The following is a 25,250-nucleotide window of genomic DNA, read 5'->3' as shown; positions in this document are numbered from 1 at the left end:
ATATCTACACAGCTATCTGTTTGAACATGGAAATATCTACACCGCTATCTGCATAAAAATGGAAATATCTACGCAGCTATCTGCATATACATGGAAATATCTACAAAGCTATTTCTCTACACAATGAAGTATCTACACCGCAATCTCTATAAACATGGAAACATATACAACGCCATCTGTATGAACATGGAAATATCTGCAACGCCATCTGTATGAAAATATAAATATCTAGACCGCCATCTGTATTAAGATGGAGATATCTACACTGCTATCTGTATAAACATGGAAATATCTACACCGCTATCTCTATAAACATGGAAATATCTACACCGCTACCTGTATAAACATGGAAATATCAGCACCGCCATCTGAATGAATATGGAAATATCTACACCGCTATCTCTATGAACATGGAAATATCTACACCGATATCTGTATGAACATGGAAATATCTTCACCGCCATCTGTATGAACATGGATATATCTACACAGCCATCTGGACGAACATGGAAATAGCACCGCTGTCTGTATGAACATGGAAATATCTACACCCCTATCTGTATGAACATGGAAATATCTACACCGCTATCTGTATGAACATGGAAATAACTTCACCGACATCTGTATGAACATGGATATATCTACACAGCCATCTGGATGAACATGGAAATATCTACCCCGCTATCTGTATGAACATGGAAATATCTACACCACTATCCGTATGAACATGGAAATATCTCCACCGCAATCTGTATGAACATGGATATATCTAAACAGCCATCTGGGTGAACATGGAAATATCTACACCGCTATCTGTATGAACTTGGAAATATCTTCACCGCCATCTGCATGAACATGGATATATCTACACAGCCATCTGGATGAACATGGAAATATCTACACCGCTACCTGTATAAACATGGAAATATCAGCACCGTTATCTCCATGAACATGGAAATATCTACACAGCCATCTGGATGAAAATGGAAATAGTTACACCGCTATCTGTATGAACATGGAAATAGCTACACCGCTATCTGTTTGAACATGGAAATATCTACACCGCTATCTGTATGAACATGGAAATATCTACACCGCTATCTGGATGAACATGGAAATATCTTCACCGACATCTGTATGAACATGAATATATCTACACAGCCATCTAGATGAACATGGAAATATCTACACCGCTATATGTATGCACATGGAATTAGCGACACCGCTATCTGTATGAACATGGAAATATCTACACCGCTATCTGTATGAACATGGAAATATCTACACCGCTATCTGTATGAACTTGGAAATATCTTCACCGCCATCTGTATGAACATGGATATATCTACACAGCCATCTGGATGAACATGGAAATATCTACACCGCTATCTGTATGAACATGGAAATATCTACACCACTATCTGTGTAAACATGCATACATCTTCACCGCTCTCTGTATAAACATGGAAATATCTACACCGCTATCTGTATGACCATGGAAATATCTATACCGCTACCTGTTTGAACACGGAAATATCTACTCCGCTATCTGCATGATAATGGAAATATCTACACAGCTATCTGCATATACATGGAAATATCTACAAAGCTAATACTTTACACATGGAAATAACTACACCGCTCTCTCTATTAACATGGAAATATCTACACCGCCATCTGTATGAACATGGAAATATCTGCACCGCCATCTGTATGAACATATAAATATCTACACCGCCATCTGTATTAAGATGGAGATATCTACACCTCTATCTGTATAAACATGGAAATATCTACACCGCTATCTGTATAAACATGGAAATATCTACACCGCTATCTGTATAAACATGGAAATACCTACACCGCTACCTGTATAAACATGGAAGTATCAGCACCGCTATCTGTATGAACATGGAAATATCTACACCGCTATCTGTATGAACATGGAAATATCTACACCGATATCTGTATGAACATGTAAATATCTTCACCGCCATCTGTATGAACATAGATATATCTACACAGCCATCTGGATGAACATGGAAATATCAGCAACGCTGTCTGTATGGACATGGAAATATCTACACCGCTATCTGTATGAACATGGAAATATCTACACCGCTATCTGTATGAACATGGAAATATCTTCACCGCCATCTGTATGAACATGGATATATCTACACAGCCAGCTGGATGAAGATGGAAATATATACACCGCTATCTGTATGAACTTGGAAATATCTACACCGCTATCTGTGTAAACATGCATTCACCTTCACCGCTATCTGTATAAACATGGAAATGTCTACACCCCTATGGATATGAACATGGAAATATCTACTCCGCTACCTGTTTGAACATGGAAATATCTACACCGGTATCTACATGAAAATGTAAATATCTACACAGCTATCTGCATATACATGGAAATATCTACAAAGCTATTTCTTTACACTTGGAAATATCTACACCGCTATCTCTATAAACATGGAAATATCTACACCGCCATCTGTATGAATATGGAAATATCTGCACTGCCATCTCTATGAACATATAAATAACTACATCGCCATCTGTATTAAGATGGAGATATCTACACCGCTATCTGTATAAACATGGAAATATCTACACCGCTATCTGTATAAACATGGAAATATCTACAACGCTACCAGTATAAACATGGAAATATCACCACCGCTATCTGTATGAACATGGAAATATCTACACAGCCATCTCAATGAACATGGAAATATCTACAACCCTATCTGTATGAACATGGAAATATCTACACCGCTATCTGTATGAACATGGAAATATCTACGCCACTATCTGTATGAACATGGAAATATCTACACCGCTATCTGTATGAACATGGAAATATCTTCACCGCCATCTGTATGAACATGGATATATCTAAACAGCCATCTGGATGAACATGGAAATATCTACACCGCTATCTGTATGAACATGGAAATAGCTACACCGCAATCTGTATGAACATGGAAATATCTACACCGCTATCTGTATGAAGATGGAAATATCTACACCGCTATCTGTATGAACATGGAAATATCTTCACAGCCATCTGTATGAACATGGATATATCTACACAGCCATCTGGATGGACATGGAAATATCAACACCGCTATCGGTATGAACCTGGAAATATCTACACCGCTATCTGTTTTAACATGCATACATCTTCACCGCTATCTGTATAAACATGGAAATATCTACACCGCTATCTGTATGAACATGGAAATATCTACACAGCTATCTGTTTGAACATGGATATATCTACACCGCTATCTGCATGAAAATGGAAATATCTACACAGCTATCTGCATATACATGGAAATATCTACAAAGCTATTTCTCAACACATGGAAATATCTACACCGCAATCTCTATAAACATGGAAATATCTACACCGCCATCTGTATGAACATGGAAATATCTGCACCGCCATCTGTATGAACATACAAATATCTAGACCGCCATCTGTATTAAGATGGAGATATCTACACCGCTATCTGTATAAACATGGAAATATCTACACCGCTATCTGTATAAACATGGAAATATCTACACCGCTATCTGTATGAACATGGAAATATCTACACCGCTATCTCTATGAACATGGAAATATCTACACCGCCATCTGTATGAACATGGATATATCTACACAGCCATCTGGACGAACATGGAAATATCAGCACCGCTGTCTGTATGAACATTCAAATATCTACACCGCTATCTGTATGAACATGGAAATATCTACACCGCTATCTGTATGAACATGGAAATAACTTCACCGACATCTGTATAAACATGGATATATCTACACAGCCATCTGGATGAACATGGAAATATCTACACTGCTATCTGTATGAACATGGAAATATCTACACCGCTATCTGTGTAAACAGGCATACATCTTCACCGCTATCTGTATAAACATGGATATATCTACACCGCTATCTGTATAAACATGGAAATATCTACACCGCTACCTGTATAAACATGGAAATATCAGCACCGTTTTCTGTATGAACATGGAAATATCTACACAGCCATCTGGATGAAAATGGAAATAGTTACACGGCTATCAGTATGAACATGGAAATAGCTACACCGCTATCTGTATGAACATGGAAATATCTACACCGATATCTGTATGAACATGGAAATATCTACACCGCTATCTGTATGAACATGGAAATATCTTCACCGCCATCTGTATGAACATGAATATATCTACACAGCCATCTGGATGAACATGGAAATATCTACACCGCTATATGTATGAACATGGAATTAGCTACAGCGCTATCTGTATGAACATGGAAATATCTACACCGCTATCTGTATGAACATGGAAATATCTACACCGCTATCTGTATGAACATGGAAATATCTTCCCCGCCATCTGTATGAACATGGATACATCTACACAGCCATCTGGATGAACATGGAAATATCTACACCGCTATCAGTATAAACATGGAAATATCTACACCACTATCTGTGTAAACATGCATACATCTTCACCGCTATCTGTATAAACATGGAAATATCTACACCGCTATCTGTATGACCATGGAAATATCTACACCGCTATCTGTTTGAACACGGAAATATCTACTCCGCTATCTGCATGAAAATGGAAATATCTACACAGCTATCTGCATATACATGGAAATATCTACAAAGCTATTTCTTTACACATGGAAATAACTACACCGCTATCTCTATTAACATGGAAATATCTACACCGCCATCTGTATGAACATGGAAATATCTGCACCGCCATCTGTATGAACGTACAGATATCTACACCGCCATCTGTATTAAGATGGAGATATCTACACCGCTATCTGTATAAACATGGAAATATCTACAACGCTATCTGTATAAACATGGAAATATCTACACCGCTATTTGTATAAACATGGAAATATCTACACCGCTACCTGTATAAAAATGGAAATATCAGCACCGCTATCTGTATGAACATGGAAATATCTACACAGCCATCTGGAGGAACATGGAAATATCTACACCGCTATCTGTATTAACATGGAAGTAGCTACACCGCTATCTGTATGAACATGGAAATATCTACACCGCTATCTGTTTGAACATGGAAAGATCTACACCGCTATCTGTATGAACATGGAAATATCTTCACCGCCATCTGTATGAACATGGATATATCTACACAGCCATCTGGATGAACATGGATATATCTCCACCGCAATCTGCATGAACATGTAAATATCTACACCGCTATCTGTGTAAACGTGCATACATCTTCACCGCTATCTGTATAAACATGGAAATGTCTACACCCCTATGGATATGAACATGGAAATATCTACACCGCTATCTGTTTGAACATGGAAATATCTACACCGCTATCTGCATGAAAATGGAAATATCTACACAGCTATCTGCGTATACATGGAAATATCTACAAAGCTATTTCTTTACACATGGAAATATCTACACCGCTATCTCTATAAACATGGAAATATCTACACCACCATCTGTATGAACATGGAAATATCTGCACCGCCATCTGTATGAACATATAAATATCTACACCGCCATCTGTGTTAAGATGGAGATATCTACACCGCTATCTGTATAAACATGGAAATATCTACACCGCTATCTGTATAAACATGGAAATATCTTTACCGCTATCTGTATAAACATGGAAATATCTACACTGCTACCTGTATAAACATGGAAATATCACCACCGCTATCTGTATGAACATGGAAATATCTGCAAAGCCATCTGAATGAACATGGAAATATCTACACCTCTATCTGTATGAACATGGAAATAGTTACACCGCTATCTGCATGAACATGGAAATATCTACGCCACTATCTATATGAACATGGAAATATCTACACCGCTATCTGTATGAACATGGAAATATCTTCACCGCCATCTGTATGAACATGGATATATCTACTCAGCCATCTGGATGAACATGGAAATAACTACACCGCTATCTGTATGAACATGGAAATAGCTACACCGCTATCTGTATGAACATGGATATATCTACACCGCTATCTGTATGAACATGGAAATACCTACACCGCTATCTGTATGAACATGGAAATATCTTCACCGCCATCTGTATGAACATGGATATATCTACACAGCAATCTGGATGAACATGGAAATATCAACACTGCTATCTGTATGAACATGGAAATATCTACACCGCTATCTGTGTTAACATGTATACAACTTCACCGCTATCTGTATAAACATGGAAATACCTACACCGCTATCTGTAAGAACATGGAAATATCTACACCGCTATCTGCATGAAAATGGAAATATCTACAGAGATATCTGCATATACATGGAAATATCTACAAAGCTATTTCTCTACACATGGAAATATCTACACCGCAATCTCTATAAACATGGAAATATCTACACAGCCATCTGTATGAACACGGAAATATCTGCACCGCCATCTGTATGAACATATAAATATCTAGACCGCCATCTGTATTAAGATGGAGATATCTACACCGCTATCTGCATAAACATGGAAATATCTACACCGCTATCTGTATAAACATGGAAATATCTACACCGCTATCTGTATAAGCATGGAAATACCTACACCGCTACCTATATAAACATGGAAATAACAGCACCGCTATCTGTATGAATATGGAAATATCTACACCGCTATCTCTATGAACATGGAAAAATCTACACCGATATCTGTATGAACATGGAAATATCTTCACCGCCATCTGTATGAACATGGATATATCTACACAGCCATCTGGACGAACATGGAAATATCAGCACCGCTGTCTGTATGAACATGGAAATATCTACACCGCTATCTGTATGAACATGGAAATATCTACACCGCTATCTGTATGAACATGGAAATAACTTCACCGACATCTGTATGAACATGGATATATCTACACAGCCATCTGGATGAACATGGAAATATCTACACAGCTATCTGTATGAACATGCAAATATCTACACCGCTGTCTGTGTAAACATGCATACATCTTCACCGCTATCTGTATAAACATGGATATATCTACCCCGCTATCTGTATAAACATGGAAATATCTACACCGCTACCTGTATAAACATGGAAATATCAGCACCGTTATCTGTATGAACATGGAAATATCTACACAGCCATCTGGATGAAAATGGAAATAGGTACACCGCTATCTGTATGATCATGGAAATATCTACACCGCTATCCGTATGAACATGGAAATATCTAAACCGCTATCTGTATGAACATGGAAATATCTTCACCGCCATCTGTATGAACATGAATATATCTACACAGCCATCTAGATGAACATGGAAATATCTACACCGCTATAGGTATGAACATGGAATTAGCTACACCGCTATCTGTATGAACATGGAAATATCTACACCGCTATCTGTATGAACATGGAAATATCTACACCACTATCTGTATGAACATGGAAATATCCTCACCGCCATCTGTATGACCATGGATATATCTACACAGCCATCTGGATGAAGATGGAAATATCTACACCGCTATCTGTATGAACATGGAAATATCTACACCACTATCTGTGTAAGCATGCATACATCTTCACCGCTATCTGTATAAACATGGAAATATCTACACCGCTATCTGTATGACCATGGAAATATCTACACCGCTATCTGTTTCAACACGGAAATATCTACTCCGCTATCTGCATGAAAATGTAAATATCTACACAGCTATCTGCATATACATGGAAATATCTACAAAGTTATTTCTTTACAAATGGAAATAACTACACCGCTATCTCTATTAACATGGAGATATCTACACCGCCATCTGTATGAACATGGAAATATCTGCACCGCCATCTGTATGAACATATAAATATCTACACCGCCATCTGTATTAAGATGGAGATATCTACACCGCTATCTGTATATACATGGAAATATCTACACCGCTATCTGTATAAACATTTAAATATCTACACCGCTATCTGTATAAACATGGAAATATCTACACCGCTACCTGTATAAACATGGAAATATCAGCACCGCTATCTGTATGAACATGGAAATATCTACACCGCTATCTGTATGAACATGGAAATATCTACACCGATATCTGTATGAACATGGAAATATCTTCACCGCCATCTGTATGAACATAGGTATATCTACACAGCCATCTGGATGAACATGGAAATATAAGCAACGCTGTCTGTATGGACATGGAAATATCTACACCGTTATCTGTATGAACATGGAAATATCTACACCGCTCTCTGTATGAACTTGGAAATATCTTCACCGCCATCTGTATGAACATAGATATATCTACACAGCCAGCTGGATGAAGATGGAAATATCTACAACGCTATCTGTATGAAAATGGAAATATCTACACCGCTATCTGTATGAACATGGAAATACCTTCACCGCCATCTGTAAGAACATGGATATATCTACACAGCCAGCTGGATGAAGATGGAAATATCTACACAGCTATCTGTATGAACATGGAAATATCTACACCCCTATGGATATGAACATGGAAATATCTACTCCGCTATCTGTTTGAACATGGAAATATCTACACCGCTATCTGCATGAAAATCTAAATATCTACACAGCTACCTGCATATACATGGAAATATCAACAAAGCTATTTCTTTACACATGGAAATATCCACACCGCTATCTCTATAAACATGGAAATATCTACACCGCCATCTGTATGAACATGGAAATATCTGCACCGCCATCTGTATGAACATATAAATATCTACACCGCCATCTGTATTAAGATGGAGATATCTACACCGCTATCTGTACATACATGGAAATATCTACACCGCTACCTGTATAAACATGGAAATATCTACACCGCTATCTGTATAAACATGGAAATATCTACACCGCTACCTGTATAAACATGGAAATATCACCACCGCTCTCTGTATGAACATGGAAATATCTACACAGCCATCTGAATGAACATGGAAATATCTACAAAGCTATCTGTATGAACATGGAAATAGCTACACCGCTATCTGTATAAACATGGAAATATCTACACCGCTATCTCTATGAACATGGAAATATCTTCACCGATATCTGTAAGAACATGGAAATATCTTCACCGCCATCTGTATGAACATGGATATATCTACACAGCCATCTGGACGAAAATGGAAATATCAGCACCGCTGTCTGTATGAACATGGAAATATCTACACCGCTATCTGTATGAACATGGAAATATCTACACCGCTATCTGTATGAACATGGAAATATCTTAACCGCCATCTGTATGAACATGGATATATCTACACAGCCATCTGGATGAACATGGAAATATCTACACCGCTATCTGTATGAACATGGAAATCTCTACACCGCTATCTGTGTAAACATGCATACATCTTCACCGCTATCTGTATAAACATGGAAATATCTACACTGCTCTCTGCATGAACATGGAAATATCTACACCGCTATCTTTATGAACATGGAAATAACTTCACCGCCATCTGTATGAAAATGGATATATCTACACAGCCATCTGGATGAACATGGAAATATCTACACCGCTATCTGTATGAACATGGAAACAGCTACACCGCTATCAGTATGAACATGGAAATATCTACACCGCTATCTGTATGAACACGGAAATGTCTACACCGCTATCTGTATGAACATGGAAATATCTTCACCGCCATCTGTATGAACATGAATATATCTACACAGCCATCTGGATGAACATGGAAATATCTACACCGCTATATGTATGAACATGGAATTAACTACACCGGTATCTGAATGAACATGGAAATATCTACACCGCTATCTGTATGAACATGGAAATATCTACACCGCTATCTGTATGAACATGGAAATATCTTCACCGCCATCTGTATGAACATGGTTATATCTACACAGCCATCTGGATGAACATGGAAATATCTACACCGCTATCTGTATGAACATGGAAACATCTACACCGCTCTCTGTGTATACATGCATACATCTTCACCGCTATCTGTATAAACATGGAAATATCTACACCGCTACCCGTATAAACATGGAAATATCAGCACCGCTATCTGTATGAACATGGAAACATCTACACAGCCATCTGGAAGAACATGGAAATATCTACACCGCTATCTGTATGAACATGGAAATATCTTCAACGCCATCTGTATGAACATGGATATATCTACACAGCCATCTGGATGAACATGGAAATATCTACACCGCTATCTGTATGAACATGGAAATCTCTACACCGCTATCTGTGTAAACATGCATACATCTTCACCGCTATCTGTATAAACATGGAAATATCTACACTGCTATCTGCATGAACATGGAAATATCTACACCGCTATCTGTATGAACATGGAAATATCTTCACCGCCATCTGTATGAAAATGGATATATCTACACAGCCATCTGGATGAACATGGAAATATCTACACCGCTATCAGTATGAACATGGAAACAGCTACACCGCTATGAGTATGAACATGGAAATATCTACACTGCTATCTGTATGAACACGGAAATATCTACACCGCTATCTGTATGAACATGGAAATATCTTCACCGCCATCTGTATGAACATGAATATATCTACACAGCCATCTGGATGAACATGGAAATATCTACACCGCTATATGTATGAACATGGAATTAACTACACCGGTATCTGAATGAACATGGAAATATCTACACCGCTATCTGTATGAACATGGAAATATCTACACCGCTATCTGTATGAACTTGGAAATATCTTCACCGCCATCTGTATGAACATGGTTATATCTACACAGCCATCTGGATGAACATGGAAATATCTACACCGCTATCTGTATGAACATGGAAATATCTACACCGCTCTCTGTGTATACATGCATACATCTTCACCGCTATCTGTATAAACATGGAAATATCTACACCGCTACCCGTATAAACATGGAAATATCAGCACCGCTATCTGTATGAACATGGAAATATCTACACAGCCATCTGGAGGAACATGGAAATATCTACATCGCTATCTGTATGAACATGGAAATAGCTACACCGCTATCTGTATGAACATGGAAATATCTACACCACTATCTGTATGAACATGGAAATATCTACACCGCTATCTGTATGAACATGGAAATATCTTCACCGCCATCTGTATGAACATGGATATATCTACACAGCCATCTGGATGAACATGGAAATATCTACACCGCTATCTGTATGAACATGGAAATAGCTACTCCGCTATCTTAACATGGAAATATCTAAACCGCTATCTGTATGAACATGGAAATATCTACACCGCTATCTGTATGAACATGGAAATATCTTCACCGCCATCTGTATGAACATGGATATATCTACACAGCCATCTGGATGAACATGGAAATATCTACACCACTATCTGTATGAACATGGAAATATCTACACCGCTATCTGTGTAAACATGCATACATCTTCACCGCTGTCTGTATAAACATGGAAATACCTGCACCGCTATCTGTATGAACATGGAAATATCTACATCGCTATCTGTACGAACATGGAAATAGCTACACCGCTATCTGTATGAACATGGAAATATCTACACCACTATCTGTATAAACATGGAAATATCTACACCGCTATCTGTATGAACATGGAAATATATAGACCACTATCTGTATAAACATGGAAATATCTACACCGCTACCTACATAAACTTGGAAATATCAGCACCGCTATCTGTATGAACATGGAAATATCTACACCGCTATCTCTATGAACATGGAAATATTTACACCGATATCTGTATGAACATGGAAATATCTTCACCGCCTTCTGTATGAACGTGGATATATCTACACAGCCATCTGGATGAACAAGGAAATATCAGCACCGCTGTCTGTATGAACATGGAAATATCTACACCGCTATCTGTATGAACATGGAAATATCTACACAGCTATCTGTTTGAACATGGAAATATCTACACCGCTATCTGCATGAAAATGGAAATATCTACACAGCTATCTGCATATACATGGAAATATCTACAAAGCTATTCCTCTACACATGGAAATATCTACACCGCAATCTCTATAAACATGGAAATATCTACACCGCCATCTGTATGAACATGGAAATATCTGCACCGCCATTTGTATGAACATATAAATATCTACACCGCCATCTGTATTAAGATGGAGATATCTACACCGCTATCTGTATAAACACGGAAATATCTACACCGCTACCTGTATAAACATGGAAATATCAGCACCGCTATCTGAATGAACATGGAATTATCTACACCGCTATCTCTATGAACATGGAAATATCTACACCGATATCTGTAAGAACATGGAAATATCTTCACCGCCATCTGTAGGATCATGGATATATCTACACAGCCATCTGGACGGAAATGGAAATATCAGCACCGCTTTCTGTATGAACATGGAAATATCTACACCGCTATCTGTATGAACATGGAAATATCTACACCGCTATCTGTATGAACATGGAAATATCTTCACCGCCATCCGTATGAACATGGATATATCTACGCAGCCATCTGGATGAACATGGAAATATCTACACCGCTATCTGTATGAACATGGAAATCTCTACACCGCTATCTGCGTAAACATGCATACAACTTCACTGCTATCTGTATAAACATGGAAATATCTACACTGCTATCTGCATGAACATGGAAATATAACTGTCTGTATGAACATGGAAATATCTTCACCGCCATCTGTATGAACATGGATATATCTACACAGCCATCTGGATGAACATGGAAGTATCTACACCGCTATCTGTATGAACATGGAAAAAGCTACACCGCTATCTGTATGAACATGGAAATATCTACACCGCTATCTGTATGAACACGGAAATATCTACACCGCTATCTGTATGAACATGGAAATATCTTCACCGCCATCTGTATGAACATGAATATATCTACACAGCCATCTGGATGAACACGGAAATATCTACAACTCTATATGTATGAACATGGAATTAGCTACACCGGTATCTGAATGAACATGGAAATATCTACACCGCTATCTGTATGAACATGGAAATATCTACACCGCTATCTGTATGAACATGGAAATATCTTCACCGCCATCTGTATGAACATGGATATATCTACACAGCCATCTGGATGAACATGAAAATATCTACACCGCTATCTGTATGAACATGGAAATATCTACACCGCTCTCTGTGTAAACATGCATACATCTTCACCGCTATCTGTATAAACATGGAAATATCTACACCGCTATCCGTATAAACATGGAAATATCAGCACCGCTATCTGTATGAACATGGAAATATCTACACAGCCATCTGGACGAACATGGAAATATCTACACCGCTATCTGTATGAACATGGAAATAGCTACACCGCTATCTGTATGAACATGGAAACATCTACACCACTATCTGTATGAACATGGAAATATCTACACCGCTATCTGTATGAACATGGAAATATCTTCACCGCCATCTGTATGAACATGGATATATCTACACAGCCATCTGGATGAACATGGAAATATCTACACCGCTATCTCTATGAACATAGAAATAGCTACTCCGCTATCTGTATGAACATGGAAATATCTTCACCGCTATCTGTATGAACATGGAAATATCTAAACCGCTATCTGTATGAGCATGGAAATATATTCACCGCCATCTGTATGAACATGGATATATCTATACAGCCATCTGGATGAACATGGAAATATCTACACCGCTATCTGTATGAACATGGAAATATCTACACCGCTATCTGTGTAAACATGCATACATCTTCACCGCTGTCTGTATAAACATGTAAATATCTACACCGCTATCTGTATGAACATGGAAATATCTTCACCGCCATCTGTATGAACATGGATATATCTACACAGCCATCTGGATGAACATGGAAATATCTACACCGCTATCTGTATGAACATGGAAATATCTACACCGCTATCTGTGTAAACATGCATACATCTTCACCGCTATCTGAATAAACATGGAAATATCTACATCGCTATCTGTATGAACATGGAATTATCTACACCGCTATCTGTTTGAACATGGAAATATCTACACCGCTATCTGCATGAAAATGTAAATATCTACACAGCTATCTGCATATACATGGATATATCTACAAAGCTATTTCTTTACACTTGGAAATATCTACACCGCTATCTCTATAAACATGGAAATATCTACACCACCATCTGTATGAATATGGAAATATCTGCACTGCCATCTGTATGAACATATAAATATCTACATCGCCATCTGTATTAAGATGGAGATATCTACACCGCTATCTGTATAATCATGGAAATATCTACACCGCTATCTGTATAAACATGGATATATCTAACCCGCTATCTGTATAAACATGGAAATATCTACACCGCTACCTGTATAAACATGGAAATATCAGCACCGTTATCTGTATGAACATGGAAATATCTACACAGCCATCTGGATGAAAATGGAAATAGTTACACCGCTATCTGTATGAACATGGAAATAGCTACACCGCTATCTGTTTCAACATGGAAATATCTACAACGCTATCTGTATGAACATGGAAATATCTTCACCGCCATCTGTATGAACATGGATATATCTACACAGCCATCTAGATGAACATGGAAATATCTACACCGCTATATGTATGAACATGGAATTAGCGACACCGCTATCTGTATGAACATGGAAATATCTACACCGCTATCTGTATGAACATGGAAATATCTACACCGCTATCTGTATGAACATGGAAATATCTTCACCGCCATCTGTACGAACATGGATATATCTACACAGCCATCTGGATGAACATGGAAATATCTACACCGCTATCTGTATGAACATGGAAATATCTACACCACTATCTGTGTAAACATGCATACATCTTCACCGCTATCTGTATAAACATGGAAATATCTACACCGCTATCTGTATGACCATGGAAATATCTACACCGCTATCTGTTTGAACACGGAAATATCTACACCGCTATCTGTATAAACTTGGAAATATCTACAACGCTATCTGCATAAACATGGAAACATCTACACCGCTATCTGTATAAACATGGAAATATCTGCACCGCTACCTGTATAAACATGGAAATATCAGCACCGCTATCAGTATGAACATGGAAATATCTACACAGCCATCTGGATGAACATGGAAATATCTACACCGCTATCTGTATGAACATGGAAATAGCTACACCGCTATCTGTATGAACATGGAAATATCTACACCACTACCTGTATGAACATGGAAATATCTACACCGCTATCTGCATGAACATGGAAATATCTTCACCGCCATTTGAATGAACATGGATATATCTACACAGCAATCTGGATGAACATGGAAATATCTACACCGCTATCTGTATGAAGATGGAAATATCTACACCTCTATCTGTATGAACATGGAAATATCTACACCGCTATCTGTATGAACATGGAAAGATCTACACCGCTATCTGTATGAACATGGAAATATCTTAACCGCCATTTGTATGAACATGGATATATCTACACAGCCATCTGGATGAACATGGATATATCTCCACCGCTACCTGCATGAACATGGAAATATCTACACCGCTATCTGTGTAAACATGCATACATCTTCACCGCTATCTGTATAAACATGGAAATGTCTATACCCTATGGATATGAACATGGAAATATCTACACCGCTATCTGTTTGAACATGGAAATATCTACACCGCTATCTGCATGAAAATGTAAATATCTACACAGCTATCTGCATATACATGGAAATATCTACAAAGCTATTTCTTTACACATGGAAATATCTACACCGCTATCTCTATAAACATGGAAATATCTACAACGCTATCTGTATGAACATGGAAATATCTGCACCGCCATCTGTATGAACATATAAATATCTACACCGCCATCTGTATTAAGATGGAGATATCTACACCGCTATCTGTATAAACAGAGAAATATCTACACCGCTATCTGTATGAACATGGAAATATCTACACCGCTATCTGTATAAACATGTAAATATCTACACCGCTACCTGTATAAACATGGAAATATCACCACCGCTATCTGCATGAACATGGAAATATCTACACAGCCATCTGAATGAACATGGAAATATCTACACCGCTATCTGTATGAACATGGAAATATCTTCACCGCCATCTGTATGAACATGGATATATCTACACAGCCATCTGGATGAACATGGAAATAACTACACCGCTATCTGTATGAACATGGAAATAGCTACACTGCTATCTGTATCAACATGGAAATATCTACACCGCTATCTGTATGAACATGGAAATATCTACACCTCTATCTGTATGAACATGGAAATATCTTCACCGCCATCTGTATGAACATTGATATATCTACACAGCCATCTGGATGAACATGGAAATATCAACACCGCTTTCTGTATCAACATGGAAATATCTACACCGCTATCTGTGTTAACATGCATACATCTTCACCGCTATCTGTATAAACTTGGAAATATCTACACCGCTATCTGTATAACATGGAAATATCTACACAGCTATCTGTTTGAACATGGAAATATCTACACCGCTATCTGCATGAAAATGGAAATATCTACACAGCTATCTGCATATACATGGAAATATCTACAAAGCTATTTCTCTACACAAGGAAGTATCTACACCGCAATCTCTATAAACATGGAAACATATACAACGCCATCTGTATGAACATGGAAATATCTGCAACGCCATCTGTATGAAAATATAAATATCTAGACCGCCATCTGTATTAAGATGGAGATATCTACACTGCTATCTGTATAAACATGGAAATATCTACACCGCTATCTCTATAAACATGGAAATATCTACACCGCTACCTGTATAAACATGGAAATATCAGCACCGCCATCTGAATGAATATGGAAATATCTACACCGCTATCTCTATGAACATGGAAATAAATACACCGATATCTGTATGAACATGGAAATATCTTCACCGCCATCTGTATGAACATGGATATATCTACACAGCCATCTGGACGAACATGGAAATAGCACCGCTGTCTGTATGAACATGGAAATATCCACACCCCTATCTGTATGAACATGGAAATATCTACACCGCTATCTGTATGAACATGGAAATAACTTCACCGACATCTGTATGAACATGGATATATCTACACAGCCATCTGGATGAACATGGAAATATCTACCCCGCTATCTGTATGAACATGGAAATATCTACACCACTATCCGTATGAACATGGAAATATCTCCACCGCAATCTGTATGAACATGGATATATCTAAACAGCCATCTGGGTGAACATGGAAATATCTACACCGCTATCTGTATGAACTTGGAAATATCTTCACCGCCATCTGCATGAACATGGATATATCTACACAGCCATCTGGATGAACATGGAAATATCTACACCGCTACCTGTATAAACATGGAAATATCAGCACCGTTATCTGCATGAACATGGAAATATCTACACAGCCATCTGGATGAAAATGGAAATAGTTACACCGCTATCTGTATGAACATGGAAATAGCTACACCGCTATCTGTTTGAACATGGAAATATCTACACTGCTATCTGTATGAACATGGAAATATCTACACCGCTGTCTGGATGAACATGGAAATATCTTCACCGACATCTGTATGAACATGAATATATCTACACAGCCATCTAGATGAACATGGAAATATCTACACCGCTATATGTATGCACATGGAATTAGCGACACCGCTATCTGTATGAACATGGAAATATCTACACCGCTATCTGTATGAACATGGAAATATCTACACCGCTATCTGTATGAACGTGGAAATATCTTCACCGCCATCTGTATGAACATGGATATATCTACACAGCCATCTGGATGAACATGGAAATATCTACACCGCTATCTGTATGAACATGGAAATATCTACACCACTATCTGTGTAAACATGCATACATCTTCACCGCTATCTGTATAAACATGGAAATATCTACACCGCTATCTGTATGACCATGGAAATATCTATACCGCTACCTGTTTGAACACGGAAATATCTACTCCGCTATCTGCATGATAATGGAAATATCTACACAGCTATCTGCATATACATGGAAATATCTACAAAGCTAATACTTTACACATGGAAATAACTACACCGCTCTCTCTATTAACATGGAAATATCTACACCGCCATCTGTATGAACATGGAAATATCTGCACCGCCATCTGTATGAACATATAAATATCTACACCGCCATCTGTATTAAGATGGAGATATCTACACCTCTATCTGTATAAACATGGAAATATCTACACTGCTATCTGTATAAACATGGAAATATCTACACCGCTATCTGTATAAACATGGAAATACCTACACCGCTACCTGTATAAACATGGAAGTATCAGCACAGCTATCTGTATGAACATGGAAATATCTACACCGCTATCTGTATGAACATGGAAATATCTACACCGATATCTGTATGAACATGTAAATATCTTCACCGCCATCTGTATGAACATAGATATATCTACACAGCCATCTGGATGAACATGGAAATATCAGCAACGCTGTCTGTATGGACATGGAAATATCTACACCGCTATCTGTATGAACATGGAAATATCTACACCGCTATCTGTATGAACATGGAAATATCTTCACCGCCATCTGTATGAACATGGATATATCTACACAGCCAGCTGGATGAAGATGGAAATATATACACCGCTATCTGTATGAACTTGGAAATATCTACACCGCTATCTGTGTAAACATGCATTCACCTTCACCGCTATCTGTATAAACATGGAAATGTCTACACCCCTATGGATATGAACATGGAAATATCTACTCCGCTACCTGTTTGAACATGGAAATATCTACACCGGTATCTGCATGAAAATGTAAATATCTACACAGCTATCTGCATATACATGGAAATATCTACAAAGCTATTTCTTTACACTTGGAAATATCTACACCGCTATCTCTATAAACATGGAAATATCTACACCGCCATCTGTATGAATATGGAAATATCTGCACTGCCATCTCTATGAACATATAAATATCTACATCGCCATCTGTATTAAGATGGAGATATCTACACCGCTATCTGTATAAACATGGAAATATCTACACCGCTATCTGTATAAACATGGAAATATCTACAACGCTACCAGTATAAACATGGAAATATCACCACCGCTATCTGTATGAACATGGAAATATCTACACAGCCATCTCAATGAACATGGAAATATCTACAACCCTATCTGTATGAACATGGAAATAGCTACACCGCTATCTGTATGAACATGGAAATATCTACGCCACTATCTGTATGAACATGGAAATATCTACACCGCTATCTGTATGAACATGGAAATATCTTCACCGCCATCTGTATGAACATGGATATATCTACACAGCCATCTGGATGAACATGGAAATATCTACACCGCTATCTGTATGAACATGGAAATAGCTACACCGCAATCTGTATGAACATGGAAATATCTACACCGCTATCTGTATGAAGATGGAAATATCTACACCGCTATCTGTATGAACATGGAAATATCTTCACAGCCATCTGTATGAACATGGATATATCTACACAGCCATCTGGATGGACATGGAAATATCAACACCGCTATCGGTATGAACCTGGAAATATCTACACCGCTATCTGTTTTAACATGCATACATCTTCACCGCTATCTGTATAAACATGGAAATATCTACACCGCTATCTGTATGAACATGGAAATATCTACACAGCTATCTGTTTGAACATGGATATATCTACACCGCTATCTGCATGAAAATGGAAATATCTACACAGCTATCTGCATATACATGGAAATATCTACAAAGCTATTTCTCAACACATGGAAATATCTACACCGCAATCTATATAAACATGGAAATATCTACACCGCCATCTGTATGAACATGGAAATATCTGCACCGCCATCTGTATGAACATACAAATATCTAGACCGCCATCTGTATTAAGATGGAGATATCTACACCGCTATCTGTATAAACATGGAAATATCTACACCGCTATCTGTATAAACATGGAAATATCTACACCGCTATCTGTATAAACATGGGAATATCTACACCGCTACCTGTATAAACATGGAAATATCAGCACCGCTATCTGTACGAACATGGAAATATCTACACCGCTATCTCTATGAACATGGAAATATCTACACCGCCATCTGTATGAACATGGATATATCTACACAGCCATCTGGACGAACATGGAAATATCAGCACCGCTGTCTGTATGAACATTCAAATATCTACACCGCTATCTGTATGAACATGGAAATATCTACACCGCTATCTGTATGAACATGGAAATAACTTCACCGACATCTGTATGAACATGGATATATCTACACAGCCATCTGGATGAACATGGAAATATCTACACTGCTATCTGTATGAACATGGAAATATCTACACCGCTATCTGTGTAAACAGGCATACATCTTCACCGCTATCTGTATAAACATGGATATATCTACACCGCTATCGGTATAAACATGGAAATATATACACCGCTACCTGTATAAACATGGAAATATCAGCACCGTTTTCTGTATGAACATGGAAATATCTACACAGCCATCTGGATGAAAATGGAAATAGTTACACGGCTATCAGTATGAACATGGAAATAGCTACACCGCTATCTGTATGAACATGGAAATATCTACACCGATATCTGTATGAACATGGAAATATCTACACCGCTATCTGTATGAACATGGAAATATCTTCACCGCCATCTGTATGAACATGAATATATCTACACAGCCATCTGGATGAACATGGAAATATCTACACCGCTATATGTATGAACATGGAATTAGCTACAGCGCTATCTGTATGAACATGGAAATATCTACACCGCTATCTGTATGAACATGGAAATATCTACACCGCTATCTGTATGAACATGGAAATATCTTCACCGCCATCTATATGAACATGGATACATCTACACAGCCATCTGGATGAACATGGACATATCTACACCGCTATCAGTATAAACATGGAAATATCTACACCACTATCTGTGTAAACATGCATACATCTTCACCGCTATCTGTATAAACATGGAAATATCTACACCGCTATCTGTATGACCATGGAAATATCTACACCGCTATCTGTTTGAACACGGAAATATCTACTCCGCTATCTGCATGAAAATGGAAATATCTACACAGCTCTCTGCATATACATGGAAATATCTACAAAGCTATTTCTTTACACATGGAAATAACTACACCGCTATCTCTATTAACATGGAAATATCTACACCGCCATCTGTATGAACATGGAAATATCTGCACCGCCATCTGTATGAACATACAGATATCTACACCGCCATCTGTATTAAGATGGAGATATCTACACCGCTATCTGTATAAACATGGAAATATCTACAACGCTATCTGTATAAACATGGAAATATCTACACCGCTATTTGTATAAACATGGAAATATCTACACCGCTACCTGTATAAAAATGGAAATATCAGCACCGCTATCTGTATGAACATGGAAATATCTACACAGCCATCTGGAGGAACATGGAAATATCTACACCGCTATCTGTATGAACATGGAAGTAGCTACACCGCTATCTGTATGAACATGGATATATCTACACAGCTATCTGTTTGAACATGGAAAGATCTACACCGCTATCTGTATGAACATGGAAATATCTTCACCGCCATCTGTATGAACATGGATATATCTACACAGCCATCTGGATGAACATGGATATATCTCCACCGCTATCTGCATGAACATGTAAATATCTACACCGCTATCTGTGTAAACGTGCATACATCTTCACCGCTATCTGTATAAACATGGAAATGTCTACACCCCTATGGATATGAACATGGAAATATCTACACCGCTATCTGTTTGAACATGGAAATATCTACACCGCTATCTGCATGAAAATGTAAATATCTACACAGCTATCTGCGTATACATGGAAATATCTACAAAGCTATTTCTTTACACATGGAAATATCTACACCGCTATCTCTATAAACATGGAAATATCTACACCACCATCTGTATGAACATGGAAATATCTGCACCGCCATCTGCATGAACATATAAATATCTACACCGCCATCTGTGTTAAGATGGAGATATCTACACCGCTATCTGTATAAACATGGAAATATCTACACCGCTATCTGTATAAACATGGAAATATCTATACCGCTATCTGTATAAACATGGAAATATCTACACTGCTACCTGTATAAACATGGAAATATCACCACCGCTATCTGTATGAACATGGAAATATCTGCAAAGCCATCTGAATGAACATGGAAATATCTACACCTCTATCTGTATGAACATGGAAATAGTTACACCGCTATCTGCATGAACATGGAAATATCTACGCCACTATCTATATGAACATGGAAATATCTACACCGCTATCTGTATGAACATGGAAATATCTTCACCGCCATCTGTATGAACATGGATATATCTACTCAGCCATCTGGATGAACATGGAAATAACTACACCGCTATCTGTATGAACATGGAAATAGCTACACCGCTATCTGTATGAACATGGATATATCTACACCGCTATCTGTATGAACATGGAAATATCTACACCGCTATCTGTATGAACATGGAAATATCTTCACCGCCATCTGTATGAACATGGATATATCTACACAGCAATCTGGATGAACATGGAAATATCAACACTGCAATCTGTATGAACATGGAAATATCTACACCGCTATCTGTGTTAACATGTATACATCTTCACCGCTATCTGTATAATCATGGAAATACCTACACCGCTATCTGTAAGAACATGGAAATATCTACACCGCTATCTGCATGAAAATGGAAATATCTACAGAGATATCTGCATATACATGGAAATATCTACAAAGCTATTTCTCTACACATGGAAATATCTACACCGCAATCTCTATAAACATGGAAATATCTACACAGCCATCTGTATGAACACGGAAATATCTGCACCGCCATCTGTATGAACATATAAATATCTAGACCGCCATCTGTATTAAGATGGAGATATCTACACCGCTATCTGCATAAACATGGAAATATCTACACCGCTATCTGTATAAACATGGAAATATCTACACCGCTATCTGTATAAGCATGGAAATACCTACACCGCTACCTATATAAACATGGAAATAACAGCACCGCTATCTGTATGAATATGGAAATATCTACACCGCTATCTCTATGAACATGGAAAAATCTACACCGATATCTGTATGAACATGGAAATATCTTCACCACCATCTGTATGAACATGGATATATCTACACAGCCATCTGGACGAACATGGAAATATCAGCACCGCTGTCTGTATGAACATGGAAATATCTACACCGCTATCTGTATGAACATGGAAATATCTACACCGCTATCTGTATGAACATGGAAATAACTTCACCGACATCTGTATGAACATGGATATATCTACACAGCCATCTGGATGAACATGGAAATATCTACACAGCTATCTGTATGAACATGCAAATATCTACACCGCTGTCTGTGTAAACATGCATACATCTTCACCGCTATCTGTATAAACATGGATATATCTACCCCGCTATCTGTATAAACATGGAAATATCTACACCGCTACCTGTATAAACATGGGAATATCAGCACCGTTATCTGTATGAACATGGAAATATCTACACAGCCATCTGGATGAAAATGGAAATAGGTACACCGCTATCTGTATGATCATGGAAATATCTACACCGCTATCCGTATGAACATGGAAATATCTAAACCGCTATCTGTATGAACATGGAAATATCTTCACCGCCATCTGTATGAACATGAATATATCTACACAGCCATCTAGATGAACATGGAAATATCTACACCGCTATATGTATGAACATGGAATTAGCTACACCGCTATCTGTATGAACATGGAAATATCTACACCGCTATCTGTATGAACATGGAAATATCTACACCACTATCTGTATGAACATGGAAATATCCTCACCGCCATCTGTATGACCATGGATATATCTACACAGCCATCTGGATGAAGATGGAAATATCTACACTGCTATCTGTATGAACATGGAAATATCTACACCACTATCTGTGTAAGCATGCATACATCTTCACCGCTATCTGTATAAACATGGAAATATCTACACCGCTATCTGTATGACCATGGAAATATCTACACCGCTATCTGTTTGAACACGGAAATATCTACTCCGCTATCTGCCTGAAAATGTAAATATCTACACAGCTATCTGCATATACATGGAAATATCTACAAAGTTATTTCTTTACAAATGGAAATAACTACACCGCTATCTCTATTAACATGGAGATATCTACACCGCCATCTGTATGAACATGGAAATATCTGCACCGCCATCTGTATGAACATATAAATATCTACACCGCCATCTGTATTAAGATGGAGATATCTACACCGCTATCTGTATATACATGGAAATATCTACACCGCTATCTGTATAAACATTTAAATATCTACACCGCTATCTGTATAAACATGGAAATATCTACACCGCTACCTGTATAAACATGGAAATATCAGCACCGCTATCTGTATGAACATGGAAATATCTACACCGCTATCTGTATAAACATGGAAATATCTACACCGATATCTGTATGAACATGGAAATATCTTCACCGCCATCTGTATGAACATAGGTATATCTACACAGCCATCTGGATGAACATGGAAATATAAGCAACGCTGTCTGTATGGACATGGAAATATCTACACCGTTATCTGTATGAACATGGAAATATCTACACCGCTATCTGTATGAACTTGGAAATATCTTCACCGCCATCTGTATGAACATAGATATATCTACACAGCCAGCTGGATGAAGATGGAAATATCTACACCGCTATCTGTATGAAAATGGAAATATCTACACCGCTATCTGTATGAACATGGAAATACCTTAACCGCCATCTGT

Source organism: Gorilla gorilla, chromosome 22, assembly GCF_029281585.2.
Source record: "Gorilla gorilla gorilla isolate KB3781 chromosome 22, NHGRI_mGorGor1-v2.1_pri, whole genome shotgun sequence".
Classification (NCBI taxonomy): Eukaryota; Metazoa; Chordata; class Mammalia; order Primates; family Hominidae; genus Gorilla; species Gorilla gorilla.
This window is presented reverse-complemented; position numbering follows the sequence as displayed.